The sequence below is a fragment of the Micromys minutus genome (genome assembly GCF_963924665.1).
Source record: "Micromys minutus genome assembly, chromosome: 9".
NCBI classification, from domain to species: domain Eukaryota; kingdom Metazoa; phylum Chordata; class Mammalia; order Rodentia; family Muridae; genus Micromys; species Micromys minutus.
The window spans coordinates 62,008,783-62,029,070 of record NC_137978.1 but is presented as its reverse complement, the minus strand read 5'-3'; the positions used below and the strand labels follow the sequence as shown (position 1 = coordinate 62,029,070).

Sequence of the window (20,288 nt, the reverse complement as noted above, 5' to 3'; positions counted from 1 at the left end):
TCAATTCTGCCGATCATCCAGAAACATGGATAGTTTTTGCTTTATCCAGTCTTCATTGCTTTTCTTGCTTTTTTGACAAGGACTCTTTATGGAGTCCTATCTGCCCTGGAACTCATTGTGTAGACCAGGCTGTCCTTGAACTCACAGAGATGTGTTTACTCCTGAGTGACACCACACCCAGCTTTGTCCTCCTTTTTCAATGTGTTTCTGTGTGTGTGTGTGTGTATGTGTGTGTGTGTGTGTTTGTGTGTGTGTGCTCCTGTGTGTAGGTACACATGTCAGAAGACAACATGGGAAGTTGGTTTCTCCTTCCACCCTGTGAGTCCCAAGGGCTGACCTCAAGTCATTAGGCAAGTACCCACCAAGTCACCTCCCACAGTTTGATGCTTCCTTCATTCTCTGAGGCCAAATGCTTAAGTGCCTTCTGGGGCCTCAAAAATCCCAAGACTGCCACAGCCTCTCTGCTCTCATCCGACTTTGATTTATTGCCAGTATTATGACTTCGTGTGCTGTGGTGGATACAGCTCACATCCATGGGGGAGGGAGGCTGATGGTGTCTTAGATAAAGGTAACGTAGGAAATGCCAGGTGTGAGACACGGGACCTCAGTGACAGCCGAAATGGTGCCTCTGCATAACTTTCTGTGCACAGCCATGGTTCAGCTCCCAGTGGGGAGTGTCTTAAGCAAGAGTGGTCCAGGGATGATCAAACCAACAGGCTTCCCTTTGGTCCTTTCTTGCCCTTCCCTCTGTTTCTCTCCCTGATCCCTCTGTACTCCCCAGGTCTGTATTAGTCAGGGTCCTCTATGGGTGGTCTCTATATAGTAAGGGGATTTGTTGATGACTTATGGTCTGTAGTCCAACTCCCCAACAATGGTCGGCAGCAGCTGTGAATGGGAGTCCACAGATCTAACAGTTGTTTAGTCCCACAAGGCAAGCAGGTGAAGAAAGAGCCTTTTCTCCTTCCAATGTCCTTATGTAGACCTCCAGCAGAAGGCATAACCCAGATTAAAGGTATGGACCACCACGCCTGGATTTGGGACTTGCTTTGTCCCAGATGACCTTGAACTCAGATATCTCCTTGCCTTAGTGTCCTGGGATTCATAGCCACAGTGCCTCAAGATCTCCATGCCAAGATCCAGGTCAGAAACTTGTATCTCCCAGCCTCGAGATCAGAATCACAGGTGAGCCTTCCAATTCTGGATTGTGGTTCATTCCAGATATAGTCAAGTTAACAACCAGCAATAGCCACCACATGTCCCATCTTTCTTCCCTTGCCACCCCAAATGTCACTCAGTACCTTCCTTCGAGGATGTGTCCCCAGGTACAGCTCAGCTCCGTGCATCGGGCAGGCAGTCCAGGGTCCCTCTAGGCTGGGTCCCCGGACACCTGGACCCATCATTCCTGTGTCTTCAAGAACAGAGGAACACATGCTACCCCAGTCTGACTCCAAGTCCCAGAAGGTGGGTCCTGGGCCTTACCTTAGTGTCCTGTGTAGATTGTTCTGAAGCTGTTTGTATTTTAATGTTAATTCTACTTCCCCAAGAAGGGCAGCCCAGTCACTCCAATTGAACCTTCCCATTTTAATTAGTAAAATAAAGGAAAGCCAGTGACTGGGCGGGGCAAGGGAGGCGGAGAGGGCTGAGAGGTTTGAGGAGGTCAGAGGACGGAGGGTGAAGGTCGTGGCAAGATGGAGGTTCCCAAGGACCAACTAGACCCAGGTGATATTAATTGGCGTTAAATAGCTATGAGCATTAAAGATTTTATAGGTCTGGTATCTCAGATAGAAGGGCAGTTTGTATCTTTGTCTATTTGATGTAATATTGTGTAGAGAGTTTGTGGATTGAGAGTTGAACATATAAACCTGTATGAAAAGCTATTAGACTATAAAGTTGTGTTTACATGGGATTTTGGGTTAGGGAAACACCCTGGGACGGAGGCAGAAAACAGGCGGTGGAAAACCGCCAGAGAAGGGAGTTGCGTGAATGAGTTGGGCCATGGTGGCAGCTCAGACCGGGCACCAGTGGTGCCAGTGGCTCCGTATCAGGGTCGGGCCTGAGGAGTGAGACTTCAAGGTCAGTAAAGCGATAAACCGTTTTTTAATTTTTTAATATTTACTGCAACAGTCCTGAGCACCAGGCTCTGAGATGGTCATCTTTTATACGTTTTGAGTGGAAGGGGAGGAAGAGAGGGAGAGAGGGGAGAAGCGCTAGAGATAGAGAAACCTTGTGTCAGGGAGTTTATGGCCATGGCTTGGGCTTTCCATCTCTTCCCTGGTTCCAACCCTGAGCCCTTCTCAATAGGGAGGCTAGATGCACTGGGCTGATTATCCCCTGGCCGCAGATACCCAGGGAGAGGGGCTAGCAGCAGGGAGCTTAGGTCCTCTATAGGTGTCCTGCCCAGTAGCTTCCTCTTCGTCCTGTCTCAACATGATCCAAGGGACGCTCATCACAGTGACCTTGGCCCTGACCAAAGTTTGAGGTATCAGTGGGCATCCATCCCGTGCAGGCCTGCTCCCCACCTAACCCTTTCCTTTGGGTCTTCAGGGAGGAGTATAGGAGGGTCACCGTACTAGTACCCAGCATGACTTTCCTAACGGACATGTGTCAAAGGTTGGGGCTATAGGAACCCCCTCCCCAGTCCTCTGCCATCTTTTACCTGCATTTGAGAGCAAAAGAGAGTTTCTCTTTCTGTCTAAGAGCTGGTTCTGTGTTTCAGGTCTGTAGAGCAGGCAGTTGGGTCTCTTTTCTCCCCCATTGCTGGTCCCAGAGAAGGAAGCCGGGCAGACAGGAGCCTGGGGTTCCAGCCAGCCTGTGGTGCCCAAGGCTCCGCCTACGCCTTCCCCAGCCTGTAAACCAATCCGTCCGGCTTCTTTCCCATTAAACTATTTTGAACTGGATTCTTTTCACTCTTAAGGAGAAACCCCCTGGATAATGAAGCAGACAGACCCAGAAGAGAGTATTTGAGGCCAGTGCTTCCCCACAGAGACACATCCTCAACCCAAGACAATATTAGGGACTTAGGTTCTTCACAGACATACTATATTTTTCCAGTTTATATATTTGTTTTATTTTTGCAGGGTTTGGGAGTAAAACCAGGGCTATGTGCGTGTCCGGGTGCAGAAAAAAAAAAAAAAAAAACCTGGCTTGTTATTTTGTTTGTTTTTATTGAGACAGGGTCTCGAGTATCTCAGGCTGGCCTTGAACTCACCACTTTTGGAGTGCTGCGATTACATGCAGGACGACCACATCCGGTTTATGCAGTGTTGAGGATCATGTTCAACTCAAGCTTTGATCATGTTGGGCAAGCATTCTACCAACTCAGAATAGAAACAGAAACACGGAATTCTCTTTCTGTCCTAGGGGACCGGTGATATGAGGTCCCAAAGCAGAGCACTGCCCTTCCCCCCACCCAGGAGGAGGTGATGTGTTGTGTTCTGAAAATCCCTGCAGGAGAAGTCTAGGGTGGAAGATGGGCTTTTCAAGACAGGCCGCCAGAAGCAGATCGTCTCAGACGGGAGACCGTAAGGCAGGGATGGTCCCAGGTAGCTTGGGCTACCAATACTAAGAGGGGACAGACAAACAGCCTTGAAGGCTGTCCTATCCTCTCAGACTGGGCCTCCCCATAGACTTGGAGACATCAAGGTAGAGGGGATGGGACACCATCTTCTAGAGCAAAAACCATATCCAAGAGTAGACCGGAATTACTTTTGCCCTAAACAACGGCAGAGCTGAAGGGGGAATCAAACCATTGTCAGGTTCAGTGTCCATCCATGCAAGCCCGAAGGCTTTGCATTTCCTCTCTGGAACTCTTAGAAAGATGGAAGGAGAGAACTGACCCCAAAAACCCATACTCTTATCTCCACAAATGCTAATAATAGTAATAGTAATAACAACAACAACAACAACAACAACAACAACAATAAGTTACTACCGTATCAGAAAAACCAGGCCCAAGAACTTGAACACACCACAGTATGAGGGGCAGTGACACCCACCGTGGATTTCATGGAGAGGAGGGCACTTGACACTGAGATGGCTGGTCCCGCTGTATCTGGCCACCTATGTCGAGAGACTGCTAGTCAGAGAACTCCCCACTGTGCCCAGGGCTCCAGCTCAGACCAGTCCCTACTGCTTGAGTCTATCTGCTTAAGCTGCTGAGTCACCATGTTGTTACCGGCTGTCTTGTCTTGTTGAATACCCACAGTCTGATTCTTTGCAGCTCAACTTGATTCTGAGGTGAACCCTCCCCCACACCCTCTAGCCAGGCTCCTTTATATCTTCTTCTCATTGGGGCTGAAAGATGGGTCAGCCTTCAGGAGGACTGGTTGAATCTATTTTGACATTGTGCAAAGATACAGACGTGTTTGTCAATGTTTATTGTGTGGCTTGCTTATACCATGTGTCTAGCCAGGATAGCTGCTGGGGCATGCTGGGGGATGCTGGGAATGATGGAAGATGATGAGGAATGCTGGGGCATGCTGGGTGATGCCAGAGAATGCTGGGGAATTCTGGGGCATGCTGGGAGATGCCAGAGAATGCTGGGGGATTCTGGGGTATGCTGGGGGATTCTGGGGCATGCTGGGGCATGCTGGAGAATGCTGGAAAATACTGGGGTGGGTGATTTGCACACCAACACATCATTCATTCACTCATTTATCTTACCGCGCCCATTCAGGTCAGGCACATGCACAGTGGCAGACACTGGGTCCCTGGCTATGATGAAGTTGACCAGGTCCTTCTTTCCCGTGCCACACTGTGATATATCTCTCCATTCAGGAGCAAGCGCCTGCTCTTCCTTGCACACCCTGCCTGGTGTGCCTCACACTCAGAAAGTGAGTCAGGCCTACAGGCCGGACCACCAAGCTGCCCTGCCCACGCACATTTCCTTCCCATGGGCTTGCTCAGTATTGGGCTGGCACTCGGCCCACACAACCCTTCTTTGGCTCCTGCCAACAACGATTTCCTTTCAGACCTCCTCCTAGGTCCACAAGGGAGTATCGGCTTTGCCTGTGACACACTTTCCACCCTCTCTGGAGGAAGCAGGGAGCAAGAATGTGGGGCCCCAGTTGCTCTCAGTCTGTTGAGGAGACAGCGCCTTGTAAAATTCCAAACATGAACGATCTGAGTTCAAATCCTGGCCCCACTACTTAGCAGTGAATACCACACGGGGTCACGTCACCATTATGAACTTCGGTTTTTCTCCTCTGTGAACCGGGACAGTTAAGTCTGATTTCCAGAAAGGAGGCACAAAGTTAGGACTTTATATGAAGACTGGAGAATTTAGGATGGAGCACAGCAGGGCTCTGGGCACTTCTGTTGGGGACAGTAAGGATTAGGAAAGACTTCCACCGAACCAGGGCCACAGATAAGAAGTTCAGTAAATGTCATAAGCTGATTTTGTAGTGCCACAGGTGTGGGACAGTGAGAGGTAGCCTAGTCTTCTGTTAAGTTAAAGGCTTCGAAGTCCAAAGGACCCCGAAGGGATGGTAAGATCTTAGCCTGCTCCTTGGGGTTCAAAACCTTTATTTAGCTCATCAGAGAATCAGGCTACCTACCTCTCACTGTCCCACACATACTGTGTGCCAGGCACTGTGCTTACTTCTAGGACAAAGTTCATAGCAAGACAGAGAAGGACACACCCTTCAGGATTCTCAGTCCTGCAGGAGACAGGCAAGGTCACAGGCAACCACAGCCCTGAATGCTAGGGAGCCAAGGCTGTGTGCAGCCGGGTAGAAGGAGCACCTCAGGAGATACCAACCTCATGGAGGGCCAGTCAGATGGGAGACTCTGCTGCACAGGTACGTCATTTGTCCCCAGGGCCTGGCCTCACCCTCTCTTGTCCCCAGCAAGCAGCAGCAACAGCAGAAACTGCCTTTCAGGCTTTGGCAGTTGCCATGGTCTAACTACCAGGCTTTCTCGGATTCAGTAGGACCTACTTGGAAAGACCGAGATGCCCACCCACTCTCCTTTTAATATCTTATCTACCCCCCATCTGTGAACAAGCACGTCACAGCATGCCTGTTGAGGTCAGAGGACCGCTATCGGGAGTCTGTCCCAACTGTGGTTTCTGGGCATTGAACTCAGACCTTCAGGTTTGTGCTGCAGTGTGTTTCATCCACTGAGCCATCCTGCAGGCTTTTTTTCTGTCTTTGGTTTTTGAGACAGGGTCTCATATAGTCTAGGCTGGCCTCAAACCTGCTGCGAAGCTGGCATTGAACTGATTCTCCTGTCTCCTCTTTCCAAGTGTTGGGATTAGGGGTGTGTACCACCCTTTGAAAGGCCAGTGCCTTGGGAGAGTGCTCTCACAGCAAAGCTGGCTTGTGGAAGCAGGTTTATAACCCAGACTGGCCACAATGGCACAGACCACCTCCTCCACCAGATCTATTAAGCTTCTCCCTGAGCCTTAGATGTAGCTCTCATATCCCTGCCTAGGTAGGCAGAATGGCTATTTCCCCTTTGTGCCATTAGCCCGGCCAGGAGCAGGACCCCAGCCCTGCCCCAGACACCAGTTGCAGAGATCAGCTTCCTGAAGCAGCTACCGGAAAAGGTTCAGCCCAGTCCTGGTACATTCCAGGTCCTGGGTGGTCTAGTGTCACAGCCCCAGAGGCCAGAGAATCTAAGTTCAGATTGCCACCAATTTCCTGAGATTTTTTTCCCCCTAGGGCTCCAGGCAAACCCACCAGGAGAGCAGGAAAAATAACAGACTCCACACTTAAAACCTGGTGTTGGAATCTCTCCTGAGCCATTCAGAGACACAAGGTGCCAGCTCATCTCTTCTCCCTGTCCTCTGTACAGTCCTTGCTGCAGATGGGTCAGCCACCACTAAACCACACAGCACACAACCTAGCTGGCACCTAAAAATATTGCCTTGTGTTTTTCCTTTAAATAGAAAGGCCCCTCAGCTCGATCCATGCCCGGCCTCCGCCTTCTGGGTTCTGAGTGGGCACCCGGGACTTCAGCCAGACTCAGCAGCCTCCACATTGAGCTGCCATGACTCAGGGTGGGGTGAGTTGTTATGGGGGCTTGTGCACCCCTGAGAACTGGGTGGGACCATACAGGGTAGACTGGTGTTTGGCTTTCCCGATGTCCCAGAGCAGTATGCATCCAAATGGGTCCTATTTCAAAGCCCAGGGCATCTATCCGCATGGTGCAGATGGGAGACTGAAGTTCAGGATTGGAGGAACCTGTGGCAATGGAAGGGGCGGGGCAGGGCATACCGATGCTTACAGGACCCTTGTCCAGGGATATCAGACCTCCTGGGGTGCCAGTGAGAGTCAAGAAGCCCATGAATTATGAGCTTTGTCTGGCAGGAGAGACCTTAGGTTCAAGGGCCATTTCTTGGAAGAAGGATCAGCCAGGGGCCCCTGGCAGTCGGGAGACCTCCTTAATTCTGATCCTCAACGATGCCTTTATCCCCTGATTGGAGCCAACTCCATGGTCAGTGTTCAATGGGAAGAGCAGAAAGAGGCCCATGCAGAGCCGGTGGTACCTATAGCATAGCACACAGTGGACCTACTATTCTCCAGAAGGTGCCCAGGTCACTGTGGGAAGGCCACCTCTGGGGAAGGGGGTTGCTGGAGTTGGCTTTTCTTGATTTGCATTACAATCAGGACAGTGCAGGCTGTTGTCAACTGAATGTTTGTGTCCTTAGAGCTGAGTGGTGATGTCATGAATGGGCTTAGTGTCCTGAGAGGCTTTCTACACTCTTCCACCTGTTCGGGGACACAGTGAAGAGAGGTTGCACATAGGAGGTTACAACAGTCTAACAAATAGGCTATGTTGGTTGTTTTTGTCACCTTGACATATAAAAGGGTCACCTAGGAAGAGGGAACCCCGACTGAGAAAATGCCTCTATAAGATTAGCCTATTGGTGAGTCTATGGGGGGCATTTTGATCAGTGATAGATATGGGAGAGCTCAGTCCACTGCGGGCGGTGTTACCCCCTAGACAGGTGGTTCCGGACTGCATAAGAAAGCAAGCTGAGCAAGCCAAGGAGAGCAAGCCAGTAGGAGACATTTCTTCCTGGTATCTGCCTCAGTTCAGTTCAGAAACCTGCCTGTTTCTACCACTGTGCCTTCCCACCGGAGAGTGGCTGAAACTGTGAGCCCAAACCAACCTTTCCTCCAACATATTGCTACTGTGGGGGCTTATCACCGTAGTGGTAAGAAAGATTTCCCAGTCCAGGTGCTGACTCTTGAGCCAGGTTGTACAGGTTCAAGTCCAAGCTGTATTTTAGTAGCTTAGTGCGTAGCTACACAAGGCATGGATTCCACCCCTGTTTTGTGTTTGCTGTCTACACCAGAAGGCTTGTGTGAGGATGAAGGAGACAAAGGGTTTCTTTTGTTTGATACAGTCTCATAGCTGAGGCTGGTCTTGAACTGCTGATCCTCCTGCCTCTGCCTCTTAAGTTCTGGGGCTGCCAGGCTGCTATCCTTGGCACTTCAGATAAGGTTTTCCTTTGAAAAGTTCATTTATTCTAGCAGAACTTGGGGACGTGAGGCTTTATGCATGCCACAGCCCAGAAGCCACTGAAGAAGTGCAGGCATGGAACAGGTCATATTGGCTGTGCTTTCGGGCTTCTCCTTCCCATTCTTCAACACATTATCCCTTAGTCCATCTGGTAGGAGGTGTTTATTCATCCAACACTAATGGAGGACAGTGGGAAGTGAGATTATTAAGGAAATACTCACTGTTCTCTTGTTCCATCTTCTGGAGCATCTTCCTCCCTGGTCCTTGTGACTTCCTTTTGCTCCTGAAGGGAACAGACTAGAGACCCTAAGGGCACCCAAGCAATGGGTTTTCCTTCCAGTGTTTCTGTCTACCCCTTAGCTCAAGTCTCGGAGTGCATGCAGCCCTGGGGTGGGGAAGAGAGGATGCTCCCGTTGTTTTACTAAATGGTCATGTTGTCAGACTGCCTTCGAACTATTTATGCTTATACAGTCTGCTCTCAGCTGTGGCCGGAGAACTCCTTTCAGGCATGCGCAGCAGGGCAGCAGTTACTCCAGAGACTCAGAATAGGCCAACGTGCTGAGAAGAAGTGCCTGTTGAGGGTTAGCCCTAACTGGAGGGTCAATATTAGCCCCTCCCTCAATGCACGCTGCTCAAGGCTTATTGGACATCCTCAGAACGTCTATGTTAGCCCCTCCCTCAATGCACACTGCCCAAGGCTTATTGGACATTCTCGGAACATCTTTATTAGCCCCTCCCTCAATGCACGCTGCCCAAGGCTTATTGGACATTCTCGAAGAGGGACCAGAAAGGTTTGAGAGCTGGAGAATGGGGAGGAGTGCTGTCGAACGCTATCGTCCGAACATGCGTGGCTGCTGTCCTGACCATGACCTCACTGCAGCTTGTGGTTCCGGCACAAGCCCTGTATAAGAGTAAGCCAGCCATCGTGATCAGTCCACATTTGTGGCAGGCAGCACCAACTGAACTCAGTGGGTTAAAAAATAGTAGAAAGAAAGGAAAAAAGAAGAGCTCGATATAAATGCATTAAGACCCTCAAATTTTAATTAAAAAAAATACTGAGAGACCAAAGGAAGAAATACTCTCAGGAAGCATTTGCTCACACTGTTTAAATAAAGATTTTTTGTTCCAGTAAAGGTGTCCCATGGGGAAAATACCCCGAAGGACAGGCAAAGATGACAAGTGACAAGCTAACCCCGGCCACTGGTATTATTTTACTAGAAGAAGTATCAGAAAATATTGCAGTAGGCGCCGGAGAGGTGGATTAAGGCCTAAGCACTGGCTGCTCTCTCAGAGGATGTGGGTTCGGTTCTCAGCACCCACACAACAGCTCACAACCATTCATAACTCCCAGTTCCAGGGCATCTGGCACCTTCTTCTGGCCTCTGCCAGTACCCGGCACTTACACAGCACATGTGGGCTAAACACTCAACTGATATACAATAAAAATAAGCACATCTTAAAAACAAACAACAACAAAAACATTGCAATAACTGTTGTCCCAAGATCCCCCCACCCTCTGTCCCCATCTCTTGGGGTCTCACATAGCCCAAGCTGGTCTTGAACTCACTATGTAACCTTGAACTTCAGATTTTCCCGCCTCTACCTCCCAAGTGCTGGGTTTACAGGTACATGCCAGCAAGGCCAGGTTTATGTGATACTAGCTAAAAAGTCTAACAACTGAGCTGTATGCCACACAATAACCATCTCTCTGTTAACGTCTTCTCAGAGTCCTAAGAGCTCCCTCAAGCCCGGGTACCACCCAAAGCCTGGCATAAAGTTACCTAACCGGTTCTCTGAATGTTTGATATCGCTGCACTGCAATCTCAGGTCCTGCCAGCAGGTGTCACTGTTCAACCACGTGATCCTGCAGCACCATACCCAAGGACAAATAGAGTTTTACTTTGTGAGAGATCTCTCTTCAGCTACGAGTAAGGAAGGCATGGTCTGCATGCACGAATATACCCCAGTAACTGTTCTTTCTGTTTTGGTAGCACTTGCAACACTTTTGTGTCACGGATTGGTCTCACAAATCCTTGGGAATCTTTAAATTCCTCAAACCTGTTTTATTTCATGTACATACGTATGCGAACATACCTCTCCAATCCCTGGGAAACACAGAGCAGGTCTATAAATAACAAAACCGGATCACTTGGCTTGGGCAAAGTGCACCCCACAAACGTGAAGGTCTGAGTTAAAATTCCAAACACCCACGTAAAGGAAGCTGTGGTAGTGATTGTTTATAATCTCATTTAAATATTCATATTTCTCAGATCCTTTGGGGAGGGGTGTGGACTAGAGAATCCCCAGAAGCTCCTGTAACCGGCCTGGCAGAAATAAAAATATTCCAAAGAGACATTTGTATCTCTCAATCTGACTGTCAGACTATTGAAACAATGGACCCCAAAGAAATGGGAACTTCCCCAGGAATCTCACCCTGGCAGCAGAAAGAACTCTGGCCAGAGGGGGAACTTGTCTCCCAGAAAGATTTCACAAAGTTCTAGGAACTCAGACCTCCCTGTGGGATGCAAATGAAGCTCAGACAATGATGGGCCAGATTTTGCTGGGAACTGATTAGATGTGCAGTAGAGATCCTTGGCCTCTACCTCACCTCACAGACTCACAGATAAACTTGTGGGATTTACAAGATCTCCCTGCCCCTCTTCCCAGTGCAACCACACCAAAAATAATCTTCTTTTTCTGCTTATTGAGGACGGGTGGCCCGACCTGAACTGGAATGCAGGTTGTAACCCCTAAGTTTGATAACATGCCCAGACCAGCTAGCCTGGCTTATGTGGCAGTGAACAAGAAAGCCTGGTCTTCCACGAGGTGGAAGTCGAGGACCAGAGCCTGAGGCTGTCGTGACCTCTATGGGCACACTCTGTGACGCTTGTGCCTGCCTTTCCATGTACATATACTGGCATGTGCACAAAATTAACTTCAAACAGATTGAATCTCTGCAGGTTAAGCATCTTGGCCAAGGACACACAGCGGATGAACAGCAGTGTTGGAATTTACACTAGGCTGGTTTTATACCCAGGGGCCTCAGAGAAGACAGGGGCCGTGTACCCTTTAAAGAATGGGAGGATCTTCCCTGTGGGCCCCAACTGTCCAGGACATCTCTAGCTAAACCTCAGACCAACATCAGAAAAAGCAATTTGGGGAAGACTTGCTCCCTAACCATCTATCCTTATCGTTTTCCGAAGGTTAGAGAAGTGAGCAAATCATATCAACAGAATCTGTGGTGTACAGGATGTGGGAGTGGGGTCTCCGTACATCCTGAGCCTCCTCCCCCCCTGGGGCTCACAGGCTTCCCAGACTTAAGCAATCATCAGCTGACCTTTCGGAATTATCAGCCGGTGTTACAGTATGCAAGTATGACTTTTCAACAAACAATAGGCTCATGGCTCTTCCACTCAGACTCTGGCCTTGAGGACTCTTTCAACGTGCTCTGATTCACGGAGGTCACTGCCATATGACTGTATGATACTCGGCCCCGTATCTCAGGGGCGAGACGGATGACTGTCCGGTAAGCTTAGATATTCAGACTGCCGATATCTAGTCACCCGATGGCCACGTTCCCTACACAGGCCCACCTTGTCCATAGCAGTCCCGAAACATCTGTGTTTTCAGACAAAATTGGCAACTCAGTGAGGCGATTGGAATCTACACAGCAGCCCCCCCCCCCCCCCGCCCTTCGAGTCTTTACAGTGAGTGGTTAAATAAACTCAGCGGCCACATTATTTACAGCGACTTCTCTAGCACCCCTACGGGTGAGGAGTGGAGAGATCTTAGGGGGCTATCCTTAAGACGAGAATGTAAAATCCCCCCAAGTCACTCTCCTGTAGTGAGGGGAAAGGAAAATTCCTTTCACAGCCTCTAACAGGGAACTTTTAATGTGAAGTCCTCGTCGTCATTCATGCCGTCCTAAGCCGGTGTCTAGGCACTGTGGATGCCTATGTGACCAAGACCTCGGAGTCTTGAAGTCCTGAGATGCCTGCCTGTCCCCATAAGTACGGAAACAGTAAATATAGAGCAGCCGGATCCCACATGGGCTCATACACAATTCCTTTGCACGGCAGCATCACAGAACCTTAACTCGGAGTTTCAAACGACTTAATCAAGATCTTGCTCTTGTGATTATTGCTATAACCTCACCATGCCAAACATTCTCTTCCCTAATGAATGAACTTCAACTCCTCAATACAGGGATGGGCACCAACGCAGTACCCCCCCCCCCGGAAGTTTTCCATTATTATGATTCTGGCCTTGGACCCAGCCTTTTCCAAAAACTCCTCCAGTGGGATCAAAACTCTTGCTGCAGAGACCAGGGCAGAGAGATGTATGGTCCACAAGAAGGTTGTACCGGGGGCTACAGAGCTCCGAAAGCCGCAATCCGGCCCTGCCTCTGAGCCTCCCGCTCTGCGCTCCTGGGCGCCCCGCAGCGCTCAGCCCTGGAAAACTCAACACTGGGACCGAAAGTAGAGGGGCGTGGCATGAGGAGCTATGGGCAGGCGTGAGGGCCGGGGATAAAGGGCGTGACCTGAGGCGGGGCGTGGTGAAGGAGCGTGACATGGGGCGTGGCAGGGCAGATGAAGGCGGGGTGGGGCGTGCAAACCCCGCCCACGGCGCGTCCCTTTTTTTTTTTCCTCCGCCCCCACCCCCCCACTTTAGAGCGGTCGGTGGCTTTTTCTTCTCAGCGCACGAGTCGCGCTGGAGCGGCCCGCGCGCTTGCTGCAGAACCAGCTCCAGGCGCTGGCGCCGGGGCCGCGGGGAGGAAGCGACTTCGCTCTCTGCAGCGGGCGCGGCCCTGGGCACCGCGAGCCTCTTGAGCTCCGGGAGCTGCGGCCTCTCTGTGCACGGTAGGCGGCGCGGGACACCGAAGATCCGTTGGGTGGACGCGCGTTCGGGCTCTGGGATCAGGGGACGGGGAGACACGGGAACCACTACGCTGTGGGAACTGAGAGGCTGGGCGCGCGGCAGAGCGTGGGCATAGGGTGGGCACCCGGCGTGGAGCCATGAGCGATCTTGGGTCCCGGGAGAGGGGCCGGGCGCCGCCCAGCGCGCTACCGCCTCTGCTGCGGAGGGGCGGCTCTGGAGGCTTTGGGGTCCCACCTGCGAGGGCGGCCTTGGGCGGGGGCATCAGTGGAGCGGGGACTGTCGCGCCCTAAGATGAACCTAGGCTGCAGACCGAGAAAGAGGCCTGGGGCGCGCCTAGTCCCGGGGCACCTTAGGGTTCTGGTTGTTGAGGCGGACTCCCATCGCGAAAGTCGAGGGGACCCCTTCTTCACCTTGCATCGCGACCCTGCTGAATTGTTAGTTTCGCTTTTCCCGCCAGTCCGGGCTCTGATTTGATCACAACTGTCCTGGTCCCCCTTCCCGATCCGGGCCCGTAACCGCCTGGTGACACTGCGCGCGGCGCCAGCCACCCCGGAGCCGCCGATGCTTCTCCCAGCAACCGAGGTTATGTCAGGAAATCGATGGAAACAGAAACAAGAGCAGCCTGAATCTGGTGGAGCAGTAGGATGGGTTGTCCCGCGCATGACGGGTGTGCAAGGATTTGTTAATTTCCAAGTTTAAGGATGTGCCATGGCAAAGACTGAATGTTCACAAATGCCTATAAAGATGCTTGCCAGCCAGGAAATTGTGTGTGCTTTTGCGAAGGAGTGTGTCCTTGTGTGTTTCTGTGAGTGTCTGTGTATCGTTGTGAATATGTGCGTTTCCTAAGTGTTTTTGCCTATCTGAGAACATATTTCTGTGGCATGAGCATGTGTCTGTACACACACGTGTGTGTGTGTGTGTGTGTGTGTGTGTGTGTGTGTCCACTGCCATTCGGGATAACCCAGCAGTGGGGCTGGCCATTGGCTCTGGAAGGTTGTGGAGTGTGACTCTGCTTGCTTGGTTGGTTCTGGTAAGCGGGGTCTTGCTGGAGTGTTGGCTGGCATCTTTCCAAGGAAGCTCCTGCCAGCTCAGGCCCCTCTCTCTTCCCCTCTCTTTTTCTCTGAAAGCAAACTGTACAGTGTGGTGGTGAGCTGGCAGAGGCTGCTTCCTGAGTGAGTAATATTTAATTAAACACGCTAGTTAGTAACATCAGAAACGGCTCATGAGCTGAGTTTTAACAGGTGTTTATGGTAAGAACGCCATTCCCCCATGATGAAGATTTGGTGTCCTTGAAGAAGGCTCACGATTGTGTACGCGTGCGTGCATGTGTGTACTGAGGTAGATAGCCTGGAGGGAGTTGGCTTTCTTCCTAATTGTTAGACTCTAGGAGAGAGGGAGATTACCTTTTCCTTTCTGCCCCACGCCTTCCTAACTTGCATCTCTGGGAAGCAGAAAGCACTACGCTAACATTAGTGGTACCGACAGAAGGGATCATGCAGTCAGGAAAGCACTACCTCATTTAGAGACTATCTAGCCAGACCAACCCTTTCCCAGTGGAGGCCCAGAGAGGTTGGGTGTTTTAGCCAAAGTGCACAGCCAGGGCTGAGCATCCAGACGTAAATCCTGGCTGTTGATTAAACTGTCCCTAGCCCTGAGGTCACAGGCCAAATATCTGCAAAGTGACGGGCTGGATTAGATCATCTGAATCATTTCTTCTTCTCCTCTTATTGCAGGGAGCACTTCTTCCAGATCTCAGATGTTATTCAAATGGGAGATGTGGAGTTTCTGAATCCGGAAACTTTACAAGTCTGTTTCTTGCTTAGCCTGTACCCCTCTCAAATCAGCCAGGCCAAAATCTGGGGAGAAGCCATAGCTATCAGAGTCTTAGGAAGACCTGGTCTTGCCTGGGGCCCTGGGTGAGGTCACACAGGGGGTAAATTAGGCTTCGTGAGGGTGAGGCTGTGTCAGCCAGGGTGGACACACCCTTCAATGGTTCCCCAGAGCTGCTGCATAAAATGGGCCCCCCTTGGAATCAACATAGATGCTGAATTTCTCCTTGTTCTCAGGGGCACTGCTGCTGGGGATGAGGGCACTTCCTTCCTGAACCCACTACCCTCTCCAGAGCGGCTGAAGCTGGAAGGGAGATGTATCTATCTCTACTTTATCCAAGTCTCCACACAGCTCACCATGCTGTGAGTGTAGTCTCATACCAGTCCCTTTCAGAAATTGGGTGTGGCCAATATTTGTGAATCGATTCATCTGTTGGTTACGGTGCACAGTGCACGCACGGCAGGTATGCCTCGGGTCTGGGTGCCAGTGCACAGTACCTGCCTGCATTCGTTGGAAGCCCAATCAGTGAGAGCAAGAGCAAAAAAGGGGCTCCCGGTGCCGTGCCCACCCTTCTGCAGATGGCATCCTCGCCATTGGGCTCTGCCGTGACCCCTCATCACACCCCTGCTGGGCAATGGCTGGTACTGGAGCCTGGCTGCAATCAGAGTCCTTGCCACCTCTCCCGTCCCAGGCTCTTGGACTGGAGGCTCTCCGGATCCCATCCCCCTCTGCCCCAGCAGGTTACTTAACCAAGGTCTGTTTGCCATTGAAAGGTGGAGTCAAAACCCCAATCTGGTCACCCTCACCATCTCAGTGTCCCTTGCTTCTGCCTTCCCTGTCCCTTCAGCAAGTTTGTGTTGTTAAAATACTTATTATTGCGTGTGTGCGCCAGTTCGTGGCACTTTGCTGAGCCATCTCGAGAGCCCCTGTTAACTTTATAAATAAATTTTCTCTTGTTGCTGCAAAAAAAAAAAAAAAATTCAATCATATACTCGTTGCAAGGGTAATATAATCTATGCGTCTTCACATTCCTTCATCAATTTTGAGGGTCAACATGTGCACATACATGAATGCAGACCTAGCGTACCTTGTAAGATGTATTTAAGGGGAGAATTGGGTTAAAATGAGACCCCGTGACTCCGGATGAGGGTAAGGGTTAGGCGCCATCTTGGGTGTCTTCACTTCCTGCACTTTGAAGGTGAGGATGATGCTGTATTCTGGGGAACAATGACCATAGCTCCAGGGGCTCCATGGTGCAGCTCTTCAGGGGTAGCGCCTGGTTTATTTAGCATTGTAAAAGTTCTGTTCATTGCCTAATATTAAAAACAGTGTCTGAGGATCATGAGGCAAACCACATCGGGTTAGGCCCTCTCGGCCTTCCTGAAGAGTTGGGCAAGAGAAGCCGCCAAGGCTCCGCTCTGCCTGCTCTGGAGGCCCAGGCCTTGTGCAATGCTTGTGCGGGGGGGTCACGGCAGGCCTGGATGATTTGTCAACAAATTCTGGATTAGACCTCAACCCATGCTTAACTGTCCAACTTGCTGTGCTGGCCATGGCTGGAAGGGTCTGGAAGCCCCTGCTTTCCCTCAACTTCTGTGTGCTCTGGGCTGAAGGTGGGGAGGGTTGGGATGTGGCCTCCACACTCAGAGAAGGACAGCTGAGTGGGACTTTGGTGTCTCAGGGTTGGAGTGCCCCGCTTGTTTGCAGGTCTCAAGCCCCTCAGAGTGAACTATGCTTGCTGGGTTAGCCTTGTGGCTAAGAAGCTGCCAACAAGGCTAAGAAGCTGCCAGCTACTTTAGAGGGCCGGAGGTACCTGGTGTCACGGTGTCCACAGTCAGAAACCATCGAGACAGACAGACACACTAGGACTGTTTCTGAGGTGATTCTAAATCTTGTCAAGTTGACAAGGAAGATTAAAAATCATGGGACCCCTGTTTTGTGAGCATCTGCATCCCCCTTTCATCATCCCACCCTTAAGAATCAAAGGCTCTCTCCCTTTGGCTTACCTCCCTTTGGGGTCGCCATCTTACCTGTGCACGGTGAGCTGCTTTCCAAAGGAACGTATGTGCCTACTAATTCCCTAGGAGAAATCCGTAAGCCAATGGGGGTAGATTTTGTGGGTATGGGGTCATGGAGGCAGGGAACGTGAAGTTGGGTTGACTGACTCCACAGAGGTTGAGGTTCTCCGTTTAATGTTGTACTGTCAGGAGGCAGAAAGAACACTAGCAGGCTGGTTGGCTGGCTGAAACATGAAAAGCTGGCACACCGTGTCAGAACCGGAGATGCCAAGTCTCTCTGGGTTCAGTGGAGGAAGGGTCAGCAGGCGCTGGAAAGATTGGGATTCCAGAGGGCCAGATCACCCCCACTTCAGACCTCACCACCCATCCTGGGAGGGCCCAGAGAATGAACTTCCTTCCCACCAGTACTCTGGGAAATAGATTTGGAAGACCCACTCTGAAGCGCTGATTGCTCTTCTCTGACCTCCTGTGGAACCCGTCACCAAAAACTCTCAAGTCAATAATGGGATGGGGGAAAAGGAGACTGAGAGGTGGCTCTCAACCTCCAAGGGCACAGTGGGTGTAATTAGTAATTACCATAATGGGCTGTCGAGCAAAGCAGTAATCATAGCCGTCTGGCTCGTGCAGACCTATGAGGCTGGAGAGTTAATCACCATGTTTCTAGGAGTGAAGTAGCTGAGAAGCCTGCTGCATTCTGGACTGTACAACCAAAAGGCATCCAGGGTGAGTGAACTGAAAAGTGTAACCCAGAGAGAGAGAGACCACAGGATATGTTCAGGGACCCACTGCTCCCTCTAAGTTGGGTCTAAACTAAAACTCCACTGATCGAGTGACCTCCATCAGCTCCCCTGGGAAGAGAGGAACACACCAGCATTCCTGGAATTGAGTCAGCTCACAGACAGCAATCCACTGATTACTTCCTGTCCCATAGTGTACAGCTGTCCTGGTCAAAGACCTTAAGGCCCTTTGGGGAGGCCTAGCTGAAAGATTAACAGCATACACTTTCTTCATGAGTAACTTGGGTGTACTCAGGCAGGCCCAGCCTCCCTGTGGGACGACTTGAGAATGCACACTTCTGGTTTGATGCTCTGGGAGATGCCAAAAGTGGCGGTCCCCCACCCACACCTCCATTCAACTCCACAAGCATGGGTAGCCTATGGAAAAAGCTCTGGGTCTTAGGGAGTGGTAGTACTTGTCATTTAGTAGAACCAGGGTGACCCCAGCTGCAGCTGCTGTACCAAATGTAACTTAATTTTTTAGATTTTAAAAAATTTATTATGTATACAGTGTTCTGCTTATGGGTATGCCTGATCCCATTACAGATGGTTGTGAGCCACCACGTGGCTGCTGGGAATTGAACTCAGGACCTCTGGAAGAGCAGTCAGTGCTCTTAACCGCTGAGCCATCTCTCTAGCCCGTGACTTGATTTGAGCAAATGCACACATCTGGTATATAGCTATTGATCTGGAAAAATGCTCCTTTCCCCAGACCTGTCCACAAGGCCTCCAGGAAGCACTTCATTTTCACCCGTCAAGGCTAGTAATGCACATGCAGGGTCCTGCCTAAGGGGTAATTCACTCTCCTGTGCTAGGGCACAATTTTATCCCCAGGGTCTTGCCTACCAAGACCTTCTACAATACGTCACGAGTGCCAAGTGATGTTGAAAACATTACGCTGCTTGGATTGAATGAGAGGTGAAAACCATTCACTTACTAACTAGTAAGATCTTCATGGCAGAAGCCAGAAGCAAGACCTATTAGAATCTAGGATTCCTTTGCATCAATGAAGTTTTTATGAGTTGTGGGGTGTGAAGCATGCCGGAACACACCCTTCTCCAGCAGAGGATGAGTTGTGCCTTGCCCTGCTTACAGCCAAGAAGGAAGCATAATGCTAGCAGACCGATTTGGACTTTGAAGATAGCACATTCCAGACTTGGGTGTGTTACTCGGGGGCCCATGTATTGATGGACTCCAAATGCTGCTGTTTGAGTGGGATCTGGACCAGGAGAAGGTTCTGCAGCAGAGCCGGGCTCCCATGCAGACTGCTTTTATGTTTGGGCTGCATGATCCAGAGGCTCTGTGATCCTCGAGGTGTTGTGGTAGATAAGGATGCTATTTGGAGCCTTTGGCAGCCCCCAACGTGAATCACAGCACAAGTGTTTGGGATTTTGGAGCAAGGCCCAGCTGCTGTCCCCAAATAACTACTCTCCTGAGAGATAGCCCTTGGCATGCTGCGGGGCCTTAGAGCAAACTGAACCTCTGACCGTGGGCCACCACTTTGTCCTTTGATCTGAGCCACCCATATGAACTGGGTGTCATTGGGCGCCCCTCCCCCAAAGCCATAAAGATGGGCGTGTACGTAAGAACAATCCATGAGCCCTGAGCGGTGCCAACGGCTCAAGTAGGTGTCTTTGTAGACTAAGAACATGTAGCCAGCTTCAAATGGATAGATAGGATTGCCTGTTTGGGAGATATCAGACAGGCTCTGTTCCCAGCCTCCTCCCTATTGCCCAGTGATGTCCTGAAGTAGCCATGGTGCCAGAAAAGGGTATCGTATGTGAGAAGCAGAGAGACTGATACCTATATGTGCATATAATAAGCATGCAGGCCCTGTTTGCTTCTGTCTGTATGGAAAGAAGGCATGTTAGCCACGAGCCTGGGCATGACAGCTCTGGAGGAACCTCATGCAAGGTTGTCTTCTGCCTTCTACCTGCATAGATATGCATATATGCACATGAACATGTACACACACACATACACAAACACACACACAAACACACACATACATACACACATACACACAAACACACACACACATACATATACACATACACACACATATACACAAACACACACACACATACACACATACACACAAACACACACACATACATACACACATACACACAAACACACACACATACACACAAACACACACACACATACATACACACATATACACAAACACACACACACATACACACATACACACAAACACACACACATTCACACATACACACAAACACACACACACACATACACAAACACACACACATACACACAAACACACACACACATACATACACACATACACAAA

The 20,288-nt window shown here is 50.4% G+C and overlaps 1 protein-coding gene across 1 annotated transcript in view; it reads left to right on the top strand.

Moving 5' to 3' along the window:
- Positions 1 to 13,176: 13,176 nt before the first annotated feature.
- Positions 13,177 to 20,288, top strand: part of SPSB1 (splA/ryanodine receptor domain and SOCS box containing 1) — a 58,886-nt gene continuing 51,774 nt past the window's right edge. Inside the window, exon 1 of the mRNA XM_080920587.1 lies at positions 13,177 to 13,328. The gene's annotated coding sequence lies outside the window, so the exon portion shown is untranslated. The remainder of the gene's footprint in view (positions 13,329 to 20,288) is intronic.